This window comes from Lissotriton helveticus, chromosome 3_1 (genome assembly GCF_964261635.1).
Source record: "Lissotriton helveticus chromosome 3_1, aLisHel1.1, whole genome shotgun sequence".
In the NCBI taxonomy this organism is placed as follows: domain Eukaryota; kingdom Metazoa; phylum Chordata; class Amphibia; order Caudata; family Salamandridae; genus Lissotriton; species Lissotriton helveticus.
In genome coordinates, this window is record NC_136061.1 from 479,754,661 (window position 1) to 479,777,568 (window position 22,908).

General features: G+C 44.9%; 1 long non-coding RNA gene across 1 annotated transcript in view; it reads left to right on the forward strand.

Annotated features, from left to right (window-relative positions):
* Positions 1–18,659, forward strand: part of LOC144822622 (uncharacterized) — a 755,115-nt gene extending 736,456 nt beyond the window's left edge. The window contains exon 8 of the long non-coding RNA XR_013608651.1: positions 17,611–18,659. This is a non-coding gene — a long non-coding RNA (uncharacterized LOC144822622). The remainder of the gene's footprint in view (positions 1–17,610) is intronic.
* The last annotated feature ends 4,249 nt before the right edge of the window (positions 18,660–22,908 follow it).

A 22,908-nucleotide genomic window follows, 5' to 3' on the forward strand; every position in this document is an offset into this window, starting at 1 on the left:
TTGCACCATTAGGATTCAAGCAAGCCGGGCCGAAGACGGCTGTAATGCCAGAAACCGGTCCCCGGAAGCTTGTTTCCTTTCCAGTGAAGAATTGGTTTGGTAGTTTGGTCTGCCCTGTTCCCATGATGCACTGGGCCAGGGACAGACTAATTTGCATATAGCCAGGTTCTGAACTGGGATGGTGCAGTGAGCTAAAAAACGGTCATGGATCAAGCCCTGATCTGTTGACTGGGTAGGAGTGTTCTGATTAACTCAGATACTCTGTCCATCACCACCCCCTTTGTGTAATTATTTTGGCCACCATGAGTGTGGAAGGGTATGCTCAGACATGAGTCCCTTGCTCATTGCACCATCAGGATTCAAGCAAGCCGGGCCGAAGACGGCTGTAATGCCAGAAACCGGTCCCCGGAAGCTTGTTTCCTTTCCAGTGAAGAATTGGCATGGTAGTTTGGTCTGCCCTGTTCCCATGATGCACTGGGCCAGGGACAGACTAATTTGCATATAGCCAGGTTCTGAACTGGGATGGTGAAGTGAGCTAAAAAACGGTGATGGATCAAGCCCTGATCTGTTGACTGGGTAGGAGTGTTCTGATTAACTCAGATACTCTGTCCATCACCACCCCCTTTTTGTAATTATTTTGGCCACCATGAGTGTGGAAGGGTATGCTCAGACATGAGTCCCTTGCTCATTGCACCATCAGGATTCAAGCAAGCCGGGCCGAAGACGGCTGTAATGCCAGAAACCGGTCCCCGGAAGCTTTTTTCCTTTCCAGTGAAGAATTGGCTTGGTAGTTTGGTCTGCCCTGTTCCCATGATGCACTGGGCCAGGGACAGACTAATTTGCATATAGCCAGGTTCTGAACTGGGATGGTACAGTGAGCTAAAAAACGGTGATGGATCAAGCCCTGATCTGTTGACTGGGTAGGAGTGTTCTGATTAACTCAGATACTCTGTCCATCACCACCCCCTTTTTGTAATTATTTTGGCCACCATGAGTGTGGAAGGGTATGCTCAGACATGAGTCCCTTGCTCATTGCACCATCAGGATTCAAGCAAGCCGGGACAAAGACGGCTGTAATGCCAGAAACCGGTCCCCGGAAGCTTGTTTCCTTTCCAGTGAAGAATTGGCTTGGTAGTTTGGTCTGCCCTGTTCCCATGATGCACTGGGCCAGGGACAGACTAATTTGCATATAGCCAGGTTCTGAACTGGGATGGTGCAGTAAGCTAAAAAACGGTGATGGATCAAGCCCTGATCTGTTGACTGGGTAGGAGTGTTCTGATTAACTCAGATACTCTGTCCATCACCACCCCCTTTTTGTAAATATTTTGGCCACCATGAGTGTGGAAGGGTATGCTCAGACATGAGTCCCTTGCTCATTGCACCATCAGGATTCAAGCAAGCCGGGCCGAAGACGGCTGTAATGCCAGAAACCGGTCCTCGGAAGCTTGTTTCCTTTCCAGTGAAGAATTGGCTTGGTAGTTTGGTCTGCCCTGTTCCCATGATGCACTGGGCCAGGGACAGACTAATTTGCATATAGCCAGGTTCTGAACTGGGATGGTGCAGTGAGCTAAAAAACGGTGATGGATCAAGCCCTGATCTGTTGACTGGGTAGGAGTGTTCTGATTAACTCAGATACTCTGTCCATCACCACCCCCTTTTTGTAATTATTTTGGCCACCATGAGTGTGGAAGGGTATGCTCAGACATGAGTCCCTTGCTCATTGCACCATTAGGATTCAAGCAAGCCGGGCCGAAGACGGCTGTAATGCCAGAAACCGGTCCCCGGAAGCTTGTTTCCTTTCCAGTGAAGAATTGGCTCGGTAGTTTGGTCTGCCCTGTTCCCATGATGCACTGGGCCAGGGACAGACTAATTTGCATATAGCCAGGTTCTGAACTGGGATGGTGCAGTAAGCTAAAAAACGGTGATGGATCAAGCCCTGATCTGTTGACTGGGTAGGAGTGTTCTGATTAACTCAGATACTCTGTCCATCACCACCCCCTTTTTGCAATTATTTTGGCCACCATGAGTGTGGAAGGGTATGCTCAGACATGAGTCCCTTGCTCATTGCACCATCAGGATTCAAGCAAGCCGGGCCGAAGACGGCTGTAATGCCAGAAACCGGTCCCCGGAAGCTTTTTTCCTTTCCAGTGAAGAATTGGCTTGGTAGTTTGGTCTGCCCTGTTCCCATGATGCACTGGGCCAGGGACAGACTAATTTGCATATAGCCAGGTTCTGAACTGGGATGGTACAGTGAGCTAAAAAACGGTGATGGATCAAGCCCTGATCTGTTGACTGGGTAGGAGTGTTCTGATTAACTCAGATACTCTGTCCATCACCACCCCCTTTTTGTAATTATTTTGGCCACCATGAGTGTGGAAGGGTATGCTCAGACATGAGTCCCTTGCTCATTGCACCATCAGGATTCAAGCAAGCCGGGCCAAAGACGGCTGTAATGCCAGAAACCGGTCCCCGGAAGCTTGTTTCCTTTCCAGTGAAGAATTGGCTTGGTAGTTTGGTCTGCCCTGTTCCCATGATGCACTGGGCCAGGGACAGACTAATTTGCATATAGCCAGGTTCTGAACTGGGATGGTGCAGTAAGCTAAAAAACGGTGATGGATCAAGCCCTGATCTGTTGACTGGGTAGGAGTGTTCTGATTAACTCAGATACTCTGTCCATCACCACCCCCTTTTTGTAATTATTTTGGCCACCATGAGTGTGGAAGGGTATGCTCAGACATGAGTCCCTTGCTCATTGCACCATCAGGATTCAAGCAAGCCGGGCCGAAGACGGCTGTAATGCCAGAAACCGGTCCTCGGAAGCTTGTTTCCTTTCCAGTGAAGAATTGGCTTGGTAGTTTGGTCTGCCCTGTTCCCATGATGCACTGGGCCAGGGACAGACTAATTTGCATATAGCCAGGTTCTGAACTGGGATGGTGCAGTGAGCTAAAAAACGGTGATGGATCAAGCCCTGATCTGTTGACTGGGTAGGAGTGTTCTGATTAACTCAGATACTCTGTCCATCACCACCCCCTTTTTGTAATTATTTTGGCCACCATGAGTGTGGAAGGGTATGCTCAGACATGAGTCCCTTGCTCATTGCACCATTAGGATTCAAGCAAGCCGGGCCGAAGACGGCTGTAATGCCAGAAACCGGTCCCCGGAAGCTTGTTTCCTTTCCAGTGAAGAATTGGCTCGGTAGTTTGGTCTGCCCTGTTCCCATGATGCACTGGGCCAGGGACAGACTAATTTGCATATAGCCAGGTTCTGAACTGGGATGGTACAGTGAGCTAAAAAACGGTGATGGATCAAGCCCTGATCTGTTGACTGGGTAGGAGTGTTCTGATTAACTCAGATACTCTGTCCATCACCACCCCCTTTTTGTAATTATTTTGGCCACCATGAGTGTGGAAGGGTATGCTCAGACATGAGTCCCTTGCTCATTGCACCATCAGGATTCAAGCAAGCCGGGCCGAAGACGGCTGTAATGCCAGAAACCGGTCCCCGGAAGCTTTTTTCCTTTCCAGTGAAGAATTGGCTTGGTAGTTTGGTCTGCCCTGTTCCCATGATGCACTGGGCCAGGGACAGACTAATTTGCATATAGCCAGGTTCTGAACTGGGATGGTACAGTGAGCTAAAAAACGGTGATGGATCAAGCCCTGATCTGTTGACTGGGTAGGAGTGTTCTGATTAACTCAGATACTCTGTCCATCACCACCCCCTTTTTGTAATTATTTTGGCCACCATGAGTGTGGAAGGGTATGCTCAGACATGAGTCCCTTGCTCATTGCACCATCAGGATTCAAGCAAGCCGGGCCGAAGACGGCTGTAATGCCAGAAACCGGTCCCCGGAAGCTTGTTTCCTTTCCAGTGAAGAATTGGCTTGGTAGTTTGGTCTGCCCTGTTCCCATGATGCACTGGGCCAGGGACAGACTAATTTGCATATAGCCAGGTTCTGAACTGGGATGGTACAGTGAGCTAAAAAACGGTGATGGATCAAGCCCTGATCTGTTGACTGGGTAGGAGTGTTCTGATTAACTCAGATACTCTGTCCATCACCACCCCCTTTTTGTAATTATTTTGGCCACCATGAGTGTGGAAGGGTATGCTCAGACATGAGTCCCTTGCTCATTGCACCATCAGGATTCAAGCAAGCCGGGCCGAAGACGGCTGTAATGCCAGAAACCGGTCCCCGGAAGCTTGTTTCCTTTCCAGTGAAGAATTGGCTTGGTAGTTTGGTCTGCCCTGTTCCCATGATGCACTGGGCCAGGGACAGACTAAATTGCATATAGCCAGGTTCTGAACTGGGATGGTGCAGTGAGCTAAAAAACGGTGATGGATCAAGCCCTGATCTGTTGACTGGGTAGGAGTGTTCTGATTAACTCAGATACTCTGTCCATCACCACCCCCTTTTTGTAATTATTTTGGCCACCATGAGTGTGGAAGGGTATGCTCAGACATGAGTCCCTTGCTCATTGCACCATCAGGATTCAAGCAAGCCGGGCCGAAGACGGCTGTAATGCCAGAAACCGGTCCCCGGAAGCTTTTTTCCTTTCCAGTGAAGAATTGGCTTGGTAGTTTGGTCTGCCCTGTTCCCATGATGCACTGGGCCAGGGACAGACTAATTTGCATATAGCCAGGTTCTGAACTGGGATGGTACAGTGAGCTAAAAAACGGTGATGGATCAAGCCCTGATCTGTTGACTGGGTAGGAGTGTTCTGATTAACTCAGATACTCTGTCCATCACCACCCCCTTTTTGTAATTATTTTGGCCACCATGAGTGTGGAAGGGTATGCTCAGACATGAGTCCCTTGCTCATTGCACCATCAGGATTCAAGCAAGCCGGGCCGAAGACGGCTGTAATGCCAGAAACCGGTCCCCGGAAGCTTGTTTCCTTTCCAGTGAAGAATTGGCTTGGTAGTTTGGTCTGCCCTGTTCCCATGATGCACTGGGCCAGGGACAGACTAATTTGCATATAGCCAGGTTCTGAACTGGGATGGTGCAGTGAGCTAAAAAACGGTGATGGATCAAGCCCTGATCTGTTGACTGGGTAGGAGTGTTCTGATTAACTCAGATACTCTGTCCATCACCACCCCCTTTTTGTAATTATTTTGGCCACCATGAGTGTGGAAGGGTATGCTCAGACATGAGTCCCTTGCTCATTGCACCATCAGGATTCAAGAAAGCCGGGCCGAAGACGGCTGTAATGCCAGAAACCGGTCCTCGGAAGCTTGTTTCCTTTCCAGTGAAGAATTGGCTTGGTAGTTTGGTCTGCCCTGTTCCCATGATGCACTGGGCCAGGGACAGACTAATTTGCATATAGCCAGGTTCTGAACTGGGATGGTGCAGTGAGCTAAAAAAAAGGTGATGGATCAAGCCCTGATCTGTTGATTGGGTAGGAGTGTTCTGATTAACTCAGATACTCTGTCCATCACCACCCCCTTTTTGTAATTATTTTGGCCACCATGAGTGTGGAAGGGTATGCTCAGACATGAGTCCCTTACTCATTGCACCATCAGGATTAAAGCAAGCCGGGCCGAAGACGGCTGTAATGCCAGAATCCGGTCCCCGGAAGCTTGTTTCCTTTCCAGTGAAGAATTGGCTTGGTAGTTTGGTCTGCCCTGTTCCCATGATGCACTGGGCCAGGGACAGACTACTTTGCATATAGCCAGGTTGTGAACTGGGATGGTGCAGTGAGCTAAAAAACGGTGATGGATCAAGCCCTGATCTGTTGACTGGGTAGGAGTGTTCTGATTAACCCAGATACTCTGTCCATCACCACCCCCTTTTTGTAATTATTTAGGCCACCATGAGTGTGGAAGGGTATGCTCAGACATGAGTCCCTTGCTCATTGCACCATTAGGATTCAAGCAAGCCGGGCCGAAGACGGCTGTAATGCCAGAAACCGGTCCCCGGAAGCTTGTTTCCTTTCCAGTGAAGAATTGGCTCGGTAGTTTGGTCTGCCCTGTTCCCATGATGCACTGGGCCAGGGACAGACTAATTTGCATATAGCCAGGTTCTGAACTGGGATGGTGCAGTGAGCTAAAAAACGGGGATGGATCAAGCCCTGATCTGTTGACTGGGTAGGAGTGTTCTGATTAACTCAGATACTCTGTCCATCACCACCCCCTTTTTGTAATTATTTTGGCCACCATGAGTGTGGAAGGGTATGTTCAGACATGAGTCCCTTGCTCAGTGCACCATCAGGATTCAAGCAAGCCAGTCCGAAGACGGCTGTAATGCCAGAAACCGGTCCTCGGGAGCTTGTTTCCTTTCCAGTGAAGAATTGGCTTGGTAGTTTGGTCTGCCCTGTTCCCATGATGCACTGGGCCAGGGACAGACTAATTTGCATATAGCCAGGTTCTGAACTGGGATGGTGCAGTGAGCTAAAAAACGGTCATGGATCAAGCCCTGATCTGTTGACTGGGTAGGAGTGTTCTGATTAACTCAGATACTCTGTCCATCACCACCCCCTTTTTGTAATTATTTTGGCCACCATGAGTGTGGAAGGGTATGCTCAGACATGAGTCCCTTGCTCATTGCACCATCAGGATTCAAGCAAGCCGGGCCGAAGACGGCTGTAATGCCAGAAACCGGTCCCCGGAAGCTTGTTTCCTTTCCAGTGAAGAATTGGCTTGGTAGTTTGGTCTGCCCTGTTCCCATGATGCACTGGGCCAGGGACAGACTAATTTGCATATAGCCAGGTTCTGAACTGGGATGGTACAGTGAGCTAAAAAACGGTGATGGATCAAGCCCTGATCTGTTGACTGGGTAGGAGTGTTCTGATTAACTCAGATACTCTGTCCATCACCACCCCCTTTTTGTAATTATTTTGGCCACCATGAGTGTGGAAGGGTATGCTCAGACATGAGTCCCTTGCTCATTGCACCATCAGGATTCAAGCAAGCCGGGCCGAAGACGGCTGTAATGCCAGAAACCGGTCCCCGGAAGCTTGTTTCCTTTCCAGTGAAGAATTGGCTTGGTAGTTTGGTCTGCCCTGTTCCCATGATGCACTGGGCCAGGGACAGACTAAATTGCATATAGCCAGGTTCTGAACTGGGATGGTGCAGTGAGCTAAAAAACGGTGATGGATCAAGCCCTGATCTGTTGACTGGGTAGGAGTGTTCTGATTAACTCAGATACTCTGTCCATCACCACCCCCTTTTTGTAATTATTTTGGCCACCATGAGTGTGGAAGGGTATGCTCAGACATGAGTCCCTTGCTCATTGCACCATCAGGATTCAAGCAAGCCGGGCCGAAGACGGCTGTAATGCCAGAAACCGGTCCCCGGAAGCTTTTTTCCTTTCCAGTGAAGAATTGGCTTGGTAGTTTGGTCTGCCCTGTTCCCATGATGCACTGGGCCAGGGACAGACTAATTTGCATATAGCCAGGTTCCGAACTGGGATGGTACAGTGAGCTAAAAAACGGTGATGGATCAAGCCCTGATCTGTTGACTGGGTAGGAGTGTTCTGATTAACTCAGATACTCTGTCCATCACCACCCCCTTTTTGTAATTATTTTGGCCACCATGAGTGTGGAAGGGTATGCTCAGACATGAGTCCCTTGCTCATTGCACCATCAGGATTCAAGCAAGCCGGGCCAAAGACGGCTGTAATGCCAGAAACCGGTCCCCGGAAGCTTGTTTCCTTTCCAGTGAAGAATTGGCTTGGTAGTTTGGTCTGCCCTGTTCCCATGATGCACTGGGCCAGGGACAGACTAATTTGCATATAGCCAGGTTCTGAACTGGGATGGTGCAGTAAGCTAAAAAACGGTGATGGATCAAGCCCTGATCTGTTGACTGGGTAGGAGTGTTCTGATTAACTCAGATACTCTGTCCATCACCACCCCCTTTTTGTAATTATTTTGGCCACCATGAGTGTGGAAGGGTATGCTCAGACATGAGTCCCTTGCTCATTGCACCATCAGGATTCAAGCAAGCAGGGCCGAAGACGGCTGTAATGCCAGAAACCGGTCCTCGGAAGCTTGTTTCCTTTCCAGTGAAGAATTGGCTTGGTAGTTTGGTCTGCCCTGTTCCCATGATGCACTGGGCTAGGGACAGACTAATTTGCATATAGCCAGGTTCTGAACTGGGATGGTGCAGTGAGCTAAAAAACGGTGATGGATCAAGCCCTGATCTGTTGACTGGGTAGGAGTGTTCTGATTTACCCAGATACTCTGTCCATCACCACCCCCTTTTTGTAATTATTTTGGCCACCATGAGTGTGGAAGGGTATGCTCAGACATGAGTCCCTTGCTCATTGCACCATCAGGATTCAAGCAAGCCGGGCCGAAGACGGCTGTAATGCCAGAAACCGGTCCCCGGAAGCTTGTTTCCTTTCCAGTGAAGAATTGGCTTGGTAGTTTGGTCTGCCCTGTTCCCATGATGCACTGGGCCAGGGACAGACTAATTTGCATATAGCCAGGTTCTGAACTGGGATGGTGCAGTGAGCTAAAAAACGGTGATGGATCAAGCCCTGATCTGTTGACTGGGTAGGAGTGTTCTGATTAACTCAGATACTCTGTCCATCACCACCCCCTTTTTGTAATTATTTTGGCCACCATGAGTGTGGAAGGGTATGCTCAGACATGAGTCCCTTACTCATTGCACCATCAGGATTCAAGCAAGCCGGGCCGAAGACGGCTGTAATGCCAGAAACCGGTCCCCGGAAGCTTGTTTCCTTTCCAGTGAAGAATTGGCTTGGTAGTTTGGTCCGCCCTGTTCCCATGATGCACTGGGCCAGGGACAGACTAATTTGCATATAGCCAGGTTCTGAACTGGGATGGTGCAGTGAGCTAAAAAATGGTGATGGATCAAGCCCTGATCTGTTGACTGGGTAGGAGTGTTCTGATTAACTCAGATACTCTGTCCATCACCACCCCCTTTTTGTAATTATTTTGGCCACCATGAGTGTGGAAGGGTATGTTCAGACATGAGTCCCTTGCTCATTGCACCATCAGGATTCAAGCAAGCCGGGCCGAAGACGGCTGTAATGCCAGAAACCGGTCCTCGGAAGCTTGTTTCCTTTCCAGTGAAGAATTGGCTTGGTAGTTTGGTCTGCCCTGTTCCCATGATGCACTGGGCCAGGGACAGACTAATTTGCATATAGCCAGGTTCTGAACTGGGATGGTGCAGTGAGCTAAAAAACGGTGATGGATCAAGCCCTGATCTGTTGACTGGGTAGGAGTGTTCTGATTAACTCAGATACTCTGTCCATCACCACCCCCTTTTTGTAAATATTTTGGCCACCATGAGTGTGGAAGGGTATGCTCAGACATGAGTCCCTTGCTCATTGCACCATCAGGATTCAAGCAAGCCGGGCCGAAGACGGCTGTAATGCCAGAAACTGGTCCCCGGAAGCTTGTTTCCTTTCCAGTGAAGAATTGGCTTGGTAGTTTGGTCTGCCCTGTTCCCATGATGCACTGGGCCAGGGACAGACTAATTTGCATATAGCCAGGTTCTGCACTGGGATGGTGCAGTGAGCTAAAAAACGGTGATGGATCAAGCCCTGATCTGTTGACTGGGTAGGAGTGTTCTGATTAACTCAGATACTCTGTCCATCACCACCCCCTTTTTGTAATTATTTTGGCCACCATGAGTGTGGAAGGGTATGCTCAGACATGAGTCCCTTGCTCATTGCACCATCAGGATTCAAGCAAGCCGGGCCGAAGACGGCTGTAATGCCAGAAACCGGTCCCCGGAAGCTTGTTTCCTTTCCAGTGAAGAATTGGCTTGGTAGTTTGGTCTGCCCTGTTCCCATGATGCACTGGGCCAGGGACAGACTAATTTGCATATAGCCAGGTTCTGCACTGGGATGGTGCAGTGAGCTAAAAAACGGTGATGGATCAAGCCCTGATCTGTTGACTGGGTAGGAGTGTTCTGATTAACTCAGATACTCTGTCCATCACCACCCCCTTTTTGTAATTATTTTGGCCACCATGAGTGTGGAAGGGTATGCTCAGACATGAGTCCCTTGCTCATTGCACCATCAGGATTCAAGCAAGCCGGGCCGAAGACGGCTGTAATGCCAGAAACCGGTCCCCGGAAGCTTGTTTCCTTTCCAGGGAAGAATTGGCTTGGTAGTTTGGTCTGCCCTGTTCCCATGATGCACTGGGCCAGGGACAGACTAATTTGCATATAGCCAGGTTCTGAACTGGGATGGTGCAGTGAGCTAAAAAACGGTGATGGATCAAGCCCTGATCTGTTGACTGGGTAGGAGTGTTCTGATTAACTCAGATACTCTGTCCATCACCACCCCCTTTTTGTAATTATTTTGGCCACCATGAGTGTGGAAGGGTATGCTCAGACATGAGTCCCTTGCTCATTGCACCATCAGGATTCAAGCAAGCCGGGCCGAAGACGGCTGTAATGCCAGAAACCGGTCCCCGGAAGCTTGTTTCCTTTCCAGTGAAGAATTGGCTGGGTAGTTTGGTCTGCCCTGTTCCCATGATGCACTGGGCCAGGGACAGACTAATTTGCATATAGCCAGGTTCTGAACTGGGATGGTGCAGTGAGCTAAAAAACGGTGATGGATCAAGCCCTGATCTGTTGACTGGGTAGGAGTGTTCTGATTAACTCAGATACTCTGTCCATCACCACCCCCTTTTTGTAATTATTTTGGCCACCATGAGTGTGGAAGGGTATGCTCAGACATGAGTCCCTTGCTCATTGCACCATCAGGATTCAAGCAAGCCGGGCCGAAGACGGCTGTAATGCCAGAAACCGGTCCCCGGAAGCTTGTTTCCTTTCCAGTGAAGAATTGGCTTGGTAGTTTGGTCTGCCCTGTTCCCATGATGCACTGGGCCAGGGACAGACTAATTTGCATATAGCCACGTTCTGAACTGGGATGGTGCAGTGAGCTAAAAAACGGTGATGGATCAAGCCCTGATCTGTTGACTGGGTAGGAGTGTTCTGATTAACTCAGATACTCTGTCCATCACCACCCCCTTTTTGTAATTATTTTGGCCACCATGAGTGTGGAAGGGTATGCTCAGACATGAGTCCCTTGCTCATTGCACCATCAGGATTCAAGCAAGCCGGGCCGAAGACGGCTGTAATGCCAGAAACCGGTCCCCGGAAGCTTGTTTCCTTTCCAGTGAAGAATTGGCTTGGTAGTTTGGTCTGCCCTGTTCCCATGATGCACTGGGCCAGGGACAGACTAATTTGCATATAGCCAGGTTCTGAACTGGGATGGTGCAGTGAGCTAAAAAACGGTGATGGATCAAGCCCTGATCTGTTGACTGGGTAGGAGTGTTCTGATTAACTCAGATACTCTGTCCATCACCACCCCCTTTTTGTAATTATTTGGGCTAGAAAAATAGACAGGAACTATATAAATAAATCAAAGGAAGAACAACAAAAACCCAGGTATTATTGAAGGGGTTTTATTCTCATTCAAAGGCATGCTGACCATGTCAGAATCTATTGTGGAGATATCCATCGGCAATATTTTCATCTTGTCCTTTGCTCTCCTGGTAACTTGCAATATTGATGGCCCCAGCCTTGTCCTCGACCCCGGCCTCTGCTACTCTGTGATGGATGTTCTAAAAAAATTGTGCTACTGTTTGCATTAGAGGAGCTACATCTTTCTAGTGGATCTTGTGTTGAGTTGCCAAATGATTCTGAAAATGTAACTGACTTCTTGCTTTTATAGCTACCCCAATTTCTCTGTTGTTCATTACAGAGGGGATGTGTGTGAAAATCATCTGAAAGATACTGACATACCTTATCTCTTTGTAGTTTTTTATGTCTTTCTCTATTTTGTAAATCTTAACCACATGAAAACTGTTATTTTTATAAAGTGAGTGGAGGTCTCCTGAAAGGTTATAATTGCCGTAATAAATTGCAGAAAAGTGTCCCTGCAACAACTAGAAGAAGGGGCAACCATCAGAATTTGTATAATAAAAATTGACGGGATCGTGAAGAAGAGGGAAAGTAAAGTGGTGCGCATTTAAAAATTTTTTAGGATCTACTTAAAAGCTGGCAAAAGTGTTTTTCGTTGTGATGAGTAGCCTCTAACATTCTTCTATGGGTCGACAGTATTGGGCATAAAGACAGCTTTATTTTGGAAGTTGGTCAAACAGGAGCTGTTGATTTATAACAACTTATTTATTCATTACCACGATCAGCTATTCAATATATCAGCCGTACAATCAACTATTTTATTGTCTATTGCCTTATTTATAATCATGTTATTGTCTTATATCACTCCACCAACTTGCACTGTGTGATCACTTTATTTCACAGAGCAACATTTTTTCTTGTTGTAGATCATATTGTATATAAAGCATTGTTTCACCACAGTATCTAGGTCTCACAGTCTTTAAATGTATTTGCCTGTTTGATTCGATTTATTTGACATTCACTAATTGTTTTTGAATGGTTTGCTAAAGGATACATAAAATGTATAAACTAATACCTCCTAATTATTATGTACCCTGTCCTTCATAGGTCTAAGGGCTCCTTCTGTAGTTTTCATGCTCAAAGTTTAATTTTTACTTATGGTGGCAGTTACATGACAGCAAGGCTGCCACCAGCATGTGAAACATTAAACTGTTTAAAGTTTCCATATGAGCTGTTGTGAGATAAAGAAATGGCATGTGGCAACTGCCAAATGTGGATGAGTTGAGATTTATGTCCTGGAGAAGACTAGCAAGAAGAAGACTGCACCCTCCCCTGGAATTATTGAAGGCACAATGGAGGATAGACAGGACAATGCAGGGTCCAGGATGTTAGAGAGGTTGTCATGGAGAGTATGGCATGGTGTCATTGGGAAGGCGTGCCAATGCTGTCGGAAGCACAACATTCGGTCAGGCCAGTCAGAGAACTCTATGCGCATATTGGGTGGGTTTTGTATGGGTCAAGAAGCGTTAAGGCAAGTGGGAAACTCACAGCAGAGTTCATGGTGGATGACAGTGTAGAAGCACCGTTGACCTTCTCTCCCCAGTTTTCCCTAAGCGCTCCATCATTTTGGTTTAAACTACAAAGTGCTGTGGTCAATGCCTAAAGGCTTTAGTTCAAAGCTTTTTTTCCCACAATGCCATGAGGCATGAGGCTATGCAACTTCACAAACACCCCTAAACAAAAGGCCATTCACATGAATGACCTCTTCATCTACCTGAGTGTGGAACATACACAGATATAGAAACCGTGAACATCCAAAGAAAAAAAATGCATTACTTTCTAAGAAGTCAAAAGAACAGATTAGTGACAGTTACTGTTCATCAGGAACGCGCTTTAATATCATGACAGGATCGAAGTTTCAGGATGGCATGCTAAAATCAGTGCTTAACTATGAGGCGTGGTTGTAGGAGGCCCATTGGCACACATTTTATGGGAACCGGTACTAATTTTTAATCATTAGGCTTTGACTGAGAACAAAAGAGAGAAATGCAGCATAGAAGGAAAGGAGGAGGATGAGAAAGATGGAAAAAGGGGCAAAGGGTTAAATCAGGAGTGAACAAAGTGGCTGAAAGAGTTAAATAAAAAGGACCCGACAATCAGCAGTGGTGCAAAGACGCTACTGAGAAAAATGTGTGCCCCAGCACTTATTCTTTTACAAAATAAGTACGGATTAAACTCATGGTTCGATACAAATCAAATATGTGCTAACTGCTTATGCAGAAATTAAAACCGTGGGACAGTGGGTTCATGTGAATTGGATAATTGTTCATCTCAGGCTTCTGGCAGTATCTGCAACTTTGATATCCTAAGATATTTATGCGACTTCCAGCTACTCTAGGCAAACATGGAAAGATGCAGGCACATTACATAAAAACAGATATATTGTAATTCTAGGACTCATATGAAAATAATTGCCACTTTGTTCTAGCAAGAAAAAGTCTAACTATTGGAAACTACTATCATTACTCTTAGACAGAGCATTAGGGGATTTGCTCTGGGATAATGGAAGATGTAGGGTGGTTTTAAATAAGATTAAATTACCTGTGGGGGGCGGGGGTTTGAGGGTGCCGAATTTGGAAGCCTATTATCTTGCGGCACAGCTTTTATGGGTGGCAATATGGTAATTAGTAAACAAACTTCATGAAACTAGTACAGGAGATGGTCCACTTCTTTTAAATATAATATAGCATTTTTCACATCCCACCGTTAAGTTATGCCGTTCATGGACACTTCTTGTGGGGATAGCTCGGAGGTGTTTTACAAGAGTCTTCCAGCTCACAAAACACACACTTCCCCAGACACACCAGTTATCAACGTGGCATGAGCACTCCATTGACACGGTAGGGAATTTGTTTTCGGGAGGCCAATTTGCTACAGTTTGAGTAGTTGTGTCAGGATTACAACATTCCACCAAATCAGTGCATTTTACATGGACAGTTACAAGAAATCGTCAGGTTACTATGTGGTGTGATTGACATGGAACCATCAACTCATGCATCAATACATTCACTACATATCATAGGAGAAGGACAGCACCTTATCATGTGGTTTTACGGAGGGATTAGGGAACATACTTGGGTACCACTAACTCAACTCCTGCAGGAATAGGAGGTAGATCTGGGGCACCCCTTGCCCAATGCAGAATGGCCATGGGCACTTGAATACCCCCCCCACATCATTGTGGAAACGCATGCTTAAGAAAATACAATATATGATAGTTTATAGGGCTTATCCCACACCCTTTCAAATCGCATATTCCGAACAGCCAACTTTACCTGCCCTAGATGCCTTGTTCATTTGGCTGACCATCAGATGCTTTGGTCATGTCCCAGAGCTCACAACTCTTAAATCATGGGAAGCTACAGCATTGGGTGTACTTCCTAGGAGAAAGAACCATAAGGTGAGGGTGTGGTTCACAAATCTAGCACTACTTCTGGGAAAGTGACAACTGACCATGCATTGGTGGGCACAGCAATAAGTACGGATTAAACTCATGGTTCGATACAAATCAAATATGTGCTAACTGCTTATGCAGAAATTAAAACCGTGGGACAATGGGTTCATGTGAATTGGATAATTGTTCATCTCAGGCTTCCGGCAGTATCTGCAACTTTAATATCCTAAGATATTTATGCGACTTCCAGCTACTCTAGGCAAACATGGAAAGATGCAGGCACATTACATAAAAACAGATATATTGTAATTCTAGGACTCATATGAAAATAATTGCCACTTTGTTCTAGCAAGAAAAAGTCTAACTGTTGGAAACTACTATCATTACTCTTAAACAGAGCATTAGGTAATTTGCTCTGGGATAATGGGAGATGTAGGGTGGCTTTAAATAAGATTAAATTACCTGTGGGGGGGCGGGGGTTTGAGGATGCCGAATTTTGAAGCCTATTATCTTGCGGCACAGCTTTAATGGGTGGCTAGATGGCAATTAGTAAACAAACTTCATGAAACTAGTACAGGAGATGGTCCACTTCTTTTATATATAATATAGCATTTTTCACATCCCACCGTTAAGTTATGCCGTTTTTGGACACTTCTTGTGGGGATAGCTCGGAGGTGTTTTGCAAGAGTCTTCCAGCTCACAAAACACACACTTCCCCAGACACACCACTCCAGGGACTACCAGGTACCTTGGGGTACTTTACACATGAGCAGTTATCAACGTGGCATGAGCACTCCATTGACACGGTAGGGAATTTGTTTTCGGGAGGCCAATTTGCTACAGTTTTAGTAGTTGTTGTGGTGACGCGTCTCTGAGACTCTTGCTATGTCAGGGAATCTGATCCATCAGATTCCATGACAGGCAGTTGCTCTCTGGCCCCATTTAGTAGAGACACGTACTCGTGTCTCTGTTATCAACAAATCCCTTTTAATACTATGAAGAGTCTCCTGGTATCATCTTTTACACTGGCGATGATAGGGAATTTGGCGAAGAAAAAGAATGGGGAATTACGCATGTGTGTTGATATGCGGAGCGTAAATGAGGCCATTTGGGTAGACAATTATCCTTTGCCTAGAATAGAGGATTTAATAACTAAAGTGGGACCTGCTAAGTGGTTTAGCAAGCTGGACTTAAGGGCAGCTTACCACCAAGTTGAGTTAGAAGAAAATTAAAGACATCTGACAGCATTTGTAACTCAAGATGGAGTTTTTCAATTTTGCCGCATGCCCTTTGGCATTGCATCGGCTGCGGCAGTATTTCAAAGACTCATGTCAGATATGTTTATTGGTAATAATCATGTAGCAATCTTTCAAAATGATATCTTGATATTTGCCAACCCTGAAAATGATCATGATGTTGCATTAATAGAGGTCTTGGGAACCTTAGAAAAAAGAGGTGTAACCTTAAGGAAAGATAAATGCATATTTAAGACAAAAGAAATTGAATACCTTGGGCACGTATTTACTGAGGAAGGGATCAAACCCAGACCAAGCCTTGTAAAGAGTATTGTTGATGCTCCTGCACCTCAGAATAGAGACTAGATATTGTCTTTCTTAGGTTTGTGCGAATTTTATGCAAAATGTATGCGTAATTTTGCAAGCATCACCGAATGTTTTAAGGTTTTACTTAAAAAAGGAGAAAAATGTGTTTGATCCGAGGTTTGTCAGCAAACATTCGAACAAATTAAAAGTGACATCACCTCAGCCCCTGCATTGCAACCATTTGTAGAGGGAAGAAAGACTTGTGTGACTGTTGACGCTTCGGAATATGGTTTAGGTGCAGTCTTAACTCAATTTAACAATAATCTTGAAACAACTGTAGGTTTTGCTTCTAGGACTTTACGTCCTCCTGAACGGAAATATTCCGTTATCGAAAAGGAATTATTGGCGTGTGTGTGGAGTGTGGAAAAATTTAGAGCCTATTTGTGGGGAAGACCATTTGTCTTAAGGACAGACCATCGTCCTTAAGTAGAAATCTTGTCAGGAAAAAAACTAAAACACACTACTGCACGTATAGCCAGACTTTCAACAAGACTATTAGAGTTTAGTTTCTCAATTGAATACATCCCAGGAGGGACAAACTCAAGAGCAGATTGTCTCTTGAGACTCCCTATTGGTGATTGTGAGGAGTATGATTGGGAATCAGAAATAGAGGAATGTTTTATCGCCTTTATTGGTGACTCTAGCATTTGTAAAGATGAAAATGAGTGGATTCAAGAGTTACAAAATGATACTATTCTGAGTCAAGTTTTAAAAATGGTGGTCTCAGGCTGGCCGAAAGAAAAGAGTTTGGATGAGAAACTTCAAAGTTTTTGGAAAGTATCAGATGAATTGTCATTGGAATGTAATAAGCTAATGAGTGGAGATAAGCTTGTTCCATCCACCTGTTTTCATGAACGAATCATTAACTTAGCACATTCCGGCCATTTAGGCGCAACTTCTACGAAGAGGAGAATGAGAGACCATTTTTGGTGGCCAAAAATGTACCAAGAAGTTGATTTGTATATACGTGATTGTAGAAAATGTATGATTAGCGACAAGGTATTAAAAACAGAAAAGGAAATAGATTGTTATACCATTTGTCCAGAAAAAGCTTGGCAGCGAGTTGGGGTAGATTTCCTAGGGCCATATCATGTTTTACCCAGTCACATGAGGTACTTTATTGTCTTAAGAAACAGAACAGAGGCAGCACCAAGGATGAAGTAGCCAGGACCATGTAGTATCAATAAATAAATTCTTTTATTTTCTCATTTATAGGACAGCCAACGCGTTTCGCTCCCCAACCATGGGAGCTTCGTCAGGGCAAGTGTGTTGGTCAGAACTTGAAGCGACGAAAAATAACGTCAATGGAGTCGTTCGATCCAAACAGTACAGAAGCCTATGGCAAACTTTCGATATCCGGATAATATTTTAGCCACGTCAAGGGTATATATTTAAAAGACACAATTCGTCCAAGAAGTTCCAAAAATTAGTGTAAAATTTCTGGTATCCAAAGAACAGTAAATGCGCAGACCATAATAAGCTGCCACCAAAATTGCTGAAGAGCCCCTTTTCAGAGCGGTGTCCCCATGACGGATTCAATCGGCTTTATTGTCTTAATTGACCATCTTTCTAGGTGGGTTGAGGTTAGAGGTGTAATGGAACCAACAACGACAAGTGTCATCAAATTTTTTAAGGATGTGTTCGCAAGAGAAGGTATCCCGAAGGAAATACTTACTGACAATGGTGTACAGTTTATTTCTAGTGAGATGCAACTATTTTTAAGGAAGTGTAACATCAAACACATTAAAACACCGTTATATAGTCCACAAAGTAATGGCAAAGTAGAACGATTCAATAGAGTTTTGGTAGAATGTATCCAGTCTACTTTGAAATGTAACATGAATGTGGAATTGGCTTTGAAGGAATTGATCTGGAGTTACAGGACAACACCTCACAGTGTTACAACTAAAACTCCTTTTGAATTAATGCGAGGGAGAAAAGCCAGAACTGAATTGTGTCCTTTTTGGATGTCTTCTGGTCTAAACAAAAATGTAGACATTAACAATGCATGGGATGTAGCTAAATTTAATTCAGATGTTTCTAGCGCAAAAAGAATTGTTAAAGACACTGCAAAAACAAACTTGGTCCTAGGTGATTGGGTGCGGGTCAAAAACCCTTGTCTTGTTGGAAAAGGTTGTTCTAAATTTAAAGCTTCATTACAAATTGTAGATTTAAGAAGGAATGCTGCAAAGTTATCTGATGGGAATTGGTGAAATATATCTCGCTTAGTGATTGACCCAAGTGCTGGTTTTGCTAATTTTAAATCTCTTGACAATCGTTTCAATGCAAGTGATAGAAAAATTGTAGAAGAAGTAAATGTGAGGAAGAGTTTGCGAGTAAAATTTAAGCCAAGAAAATTAGAAGATTTTGTATGTGATTAATTAATTTATTTATTTATTTTTCTTGTTTAGAAGAGAGGAAAAGCCAGTATGTAGTTTTATAAAGATAAGTGCACGTTATTATCCGTAATATTGTTTCAAATGTAAGTGCATATTATTGCCTATTGCTGTAATATTGTTTATTTGTCTTTTGTTTGAAAAAGGGGAGATGTGTGGTGACGCGTCTCTGAGAGTCTTGCTATGTCATGGAATCTGCTCTACCAGATTCCATGACAGGCAGTTGCTCTCTGGCCCCGTTTAGTAGAGACACATACTCGTGTCTCTGTTATCAATAAATCCCTTTTAATACTATGAAGAGTCTCCTGGTATCATCGTTTACAGTTGTGTCAGGATTACAACATTCCACTAAATCAGTGCATTTTACATGGACAGTTACAAGAAATCGTCAGGTTACTATGTGGTGTGATTGACATGGAACCATCAACTCATGCATCAATACATTCACTACATATCATAGGAGAAGGACAGCACCTTATCATGTGGTTTTACAGAGGGATTAGGAAACATACTTGGGTACCACTAACTCAACTCCTGCAGGAATAGGAGGTAGATCTGGGGCACCCCTTGCCCAATGCAGAATGGCCATGGGCACTTGAATCCCCCCACATCATCTGTGGAAACGCATGTTTAAGAAAATACAATATATGATAGTTTATAGGGCTTACCCCACACCCTTTCAAATCGCATGTTCCGAACAGCCAACTTCACCTGCCCTAGATGCCTTGTTCATTTGGCTGACCATCAGATGCTTTGGTCATGTCCCAGAGCTCACAACTCTTAAATCATGGGAGGCTACAGCATTGGGTGAACTTCCTAGGAGAAAGAACCATAAGGTGAGGGTGTGGTTCAGAAATCTAGCACTACTTCTGGGAAAGTGACAACTGACCATGCATTGGTGGGCACAGCATCCCCCTGATTCTGACCCATGGTGTAGGGCTCTGCATCATTTGGGTGATGTGGAGAGTTCTGCACTACACTGGGAGGAAGCCCATAGAATCTGGAGGAGCCCCATTGCTGCAGCCTAGGACCCCACACTGTTGCAGTTCAAAGAACTCATTGCTGATGAGTCCCCTGCTCATAATGCATCCTAGAAGTACTATTTTCAGTAGGTGATTAGCAACACAGAATATCCCAAGGCTTTTCCTGGCCAGGACATCCTCCCCATCTATTGCTCTTCCCATAGTGGGTGATTGGATATTTAAAGCACCAAGGCTCCACTTATCCAGAAAAGCCCTCCCGCCCATTCATCCACCTATCTATGTTAAGGCTCGTGCACTCCCCTCCCCCCCTCATCCAAGTTGAAACTTCCTAACTTCTTTGAGATAACTGATGCAAAGAGAATCCAGTTCAATAAATATGTAACTAAAAGCTTTAAGATAATAGATGCTCATTTTAAACCCCCTTGAGTGTTGTTGTTTACTCACATCACATTTCATTTTATGTCTGGATATGTTAGAGATCTCTCTAAATATATACAGCAGAATGATGCTTTTTGATTTGTATTACTACGTAACATTTGCTTTGTCTTTTTAAAAAAATAATAATTACAATATTTGAAATATAATTACTCACCACTCCACTCACACATAAATATGAACAAATATCCAGCCACAACATTTTTTCTGTCTTTGGTACATCCATATCTTACAAAAAGAACTTTCTTTCTTTAATTTATAAGGTGCAACCGATGATATTTGACATTCCTTGACAGTTTCTTGACTTAACAGATTTCTGCAGTGGAATACATGACTGTTGCAGCCAAAAACGCGTGTTACTGCTAGAATACAGACCGATTTTGAAACATATGTTAAAGAGAATAAGAACGAGAATGCAAGCTCATAGAGATAACACACTTACTTTATACATACCATGTTTAAAGAGTGTTATAAATTCAAATATAATGATTTAGCATGTCTTAAAAAGAGAAATTGGACACAAAAAAAACAATTTCGTAGAGTAGAAAAAAATCCTGACAACGAGAAATAAAAATATTCACTACACATTCTTTTCTGCCATCTATAGGTTTGTAGTTTAATGAGGAAGACAGCAATCACCAGAAGGCAGAACAGTTTTGGATGGTCTTGAGGAATTGTAACACAATAGACGTTGATAACCGCTTTATTTTCCATTGGTTTAGTGCTGGAAACACTGCATATTTGTTTATTCCCTCAACTACATGAACATTATGCTTGAACAATCTTTTTTAATGTGTCCTCTAGATTGATTTGATTGATTTTCAGGGTGAAGCTACAAGCACCCCGAAGTAAAACAGTGAAAACACACCACAAAGAATCCCACACTAGATTCAGAAAAATAGATTACTCTTTAGTAAAATAATACAAGACCAAAATTACAAAAATCCCTTCAGTAGAACTGGAAATTTGAAAGTTCAAAGATATAAATAAAAATAGTGCCCAAAGCTCACGGCGCCAACTGTGGATATCTGGTTGTGCCGGTCCGCAACAAAGCCACAATTTCGGGCCCGCTGTGATGGAGCGCAGGGTGGCTACAGGGGTACAGTTAGGTCTGCTGACAAGAGTACCTTACATCCTGGTTGCTGAGTTTTGGGAGGGAATAGGACACATTACAACAAAACATTTACAACACATGCCTTTAAAACACGGTTTTTACATTGCAACATCCATTCCAATGCATGATTTTACAATCCTTGCCATCACAACACATGTTTAGAAACTACACTTACAACACATTCCATTACACTCCAGTGAGTGCAACAGTAGGGTAAGTGTTGGATAGTGTATAGTGTAGGGGTAAAAATTACTATTTCCCATTACTTACCTTATAATGCGTTGTAATGGCATGCGTTGTAGTGGCATGCGTTGTAATGGTATGCATTGTTGTGACATGCGTTGTAATAGCTGCGTTGTAATGGCATGCGATGTAAAGGATGTTGCGTTGTAATGACTGCGTTGTAAATGTCGCGTGTTCTAATGACTGCGTTGTAATGGTTGTTTCCCCCTGATGGAACATGCCACGTAGTCAAGGTAACACATCAACTCTGAGGAGCTGCAAAGCTGCGATGTGAGGGCTTTTGTCATGGCAGAGGATCCCACCAATGAGGGCTTAGAATGCGAAGTACGGTGTTGAGGATGAGTCATGCAGTCAAAGAGATATGTTGGTACCAAGGAGCTGCGAGGCTGCGATGCGAGAACCTGTATCGTCATCTAGGTCGCCATCGACAAGAGATTTGCGCTGTTAGGGCTTGCGTTGAGGATGCTTCGCACAGCGAGTCTTCCAATGCTGGCTGTGTGACTGATAGAGAGTCCTTGTGCTGAGAGAATCCTTGCAGCAAAGATAATGAGTTAGTTCCACTCTGGGTTGTGACACACAGCAGAGGAGATGAATCAGTTCTACTTGATCTGCAGATGGGCTGGCAGAGTACTTCAGGCCCACTTCCCAGGGTCCAGGACTGGGGTGGCACCAACTGGTAGGGTAGGACTCACAGACAGCAGAGTCCAGGCGCTGGGTTCAAGGTTGGAGCCTCCTGTCCCTGGGACTCTAGTTAGGAGGCCAGCCAAATAGTCCTTAGAATCACTCTGGGATACTGGGTTCAACAGTTGCAGGTCCAATCCTTCTCATCCAGGCAGGGGAGCAGCAGGCACCAGGTTAGCACAGCAGGGCAGCAGTCCTTCAGAGCAGTGGTCCAACCAAGTGGCAGTCCTTTCAGCAGCACAGCAGTCTTTCTTCTTGGAAGAGTATTCAAAGGTCCAGAAGTGTACTGAAGTGTTGGTGTCTGAGATACAATATTTATATTTGGGCCTTCCTATGAAGTGGAAGAAGCCCATTGAAGTCCACCGGCTTCCTGACTTCCTTGCCCTGGAACCAGACTAACTACAGGGAGTAGGCAGCCCTTTTGTTGAGGTAGGAAGGACACACCCTATCAAGTATAAGCAGGGCTGTGCCCTGCTGCACCCTCCCATCCTGCTAGTGATGACCCATTCATGCACACCAAAGCTCTCTATGGTGTGTTGCTGTCTAGAAGGAACACACAAAGCCCATCTGTCAGCTACACCCAGTCATGTGACCCAGGGACAGGCTGTAGGGGCTAAATGGCTAAGGCAGTAAAATGGCAATTTCCAAAAATTGTAATTTA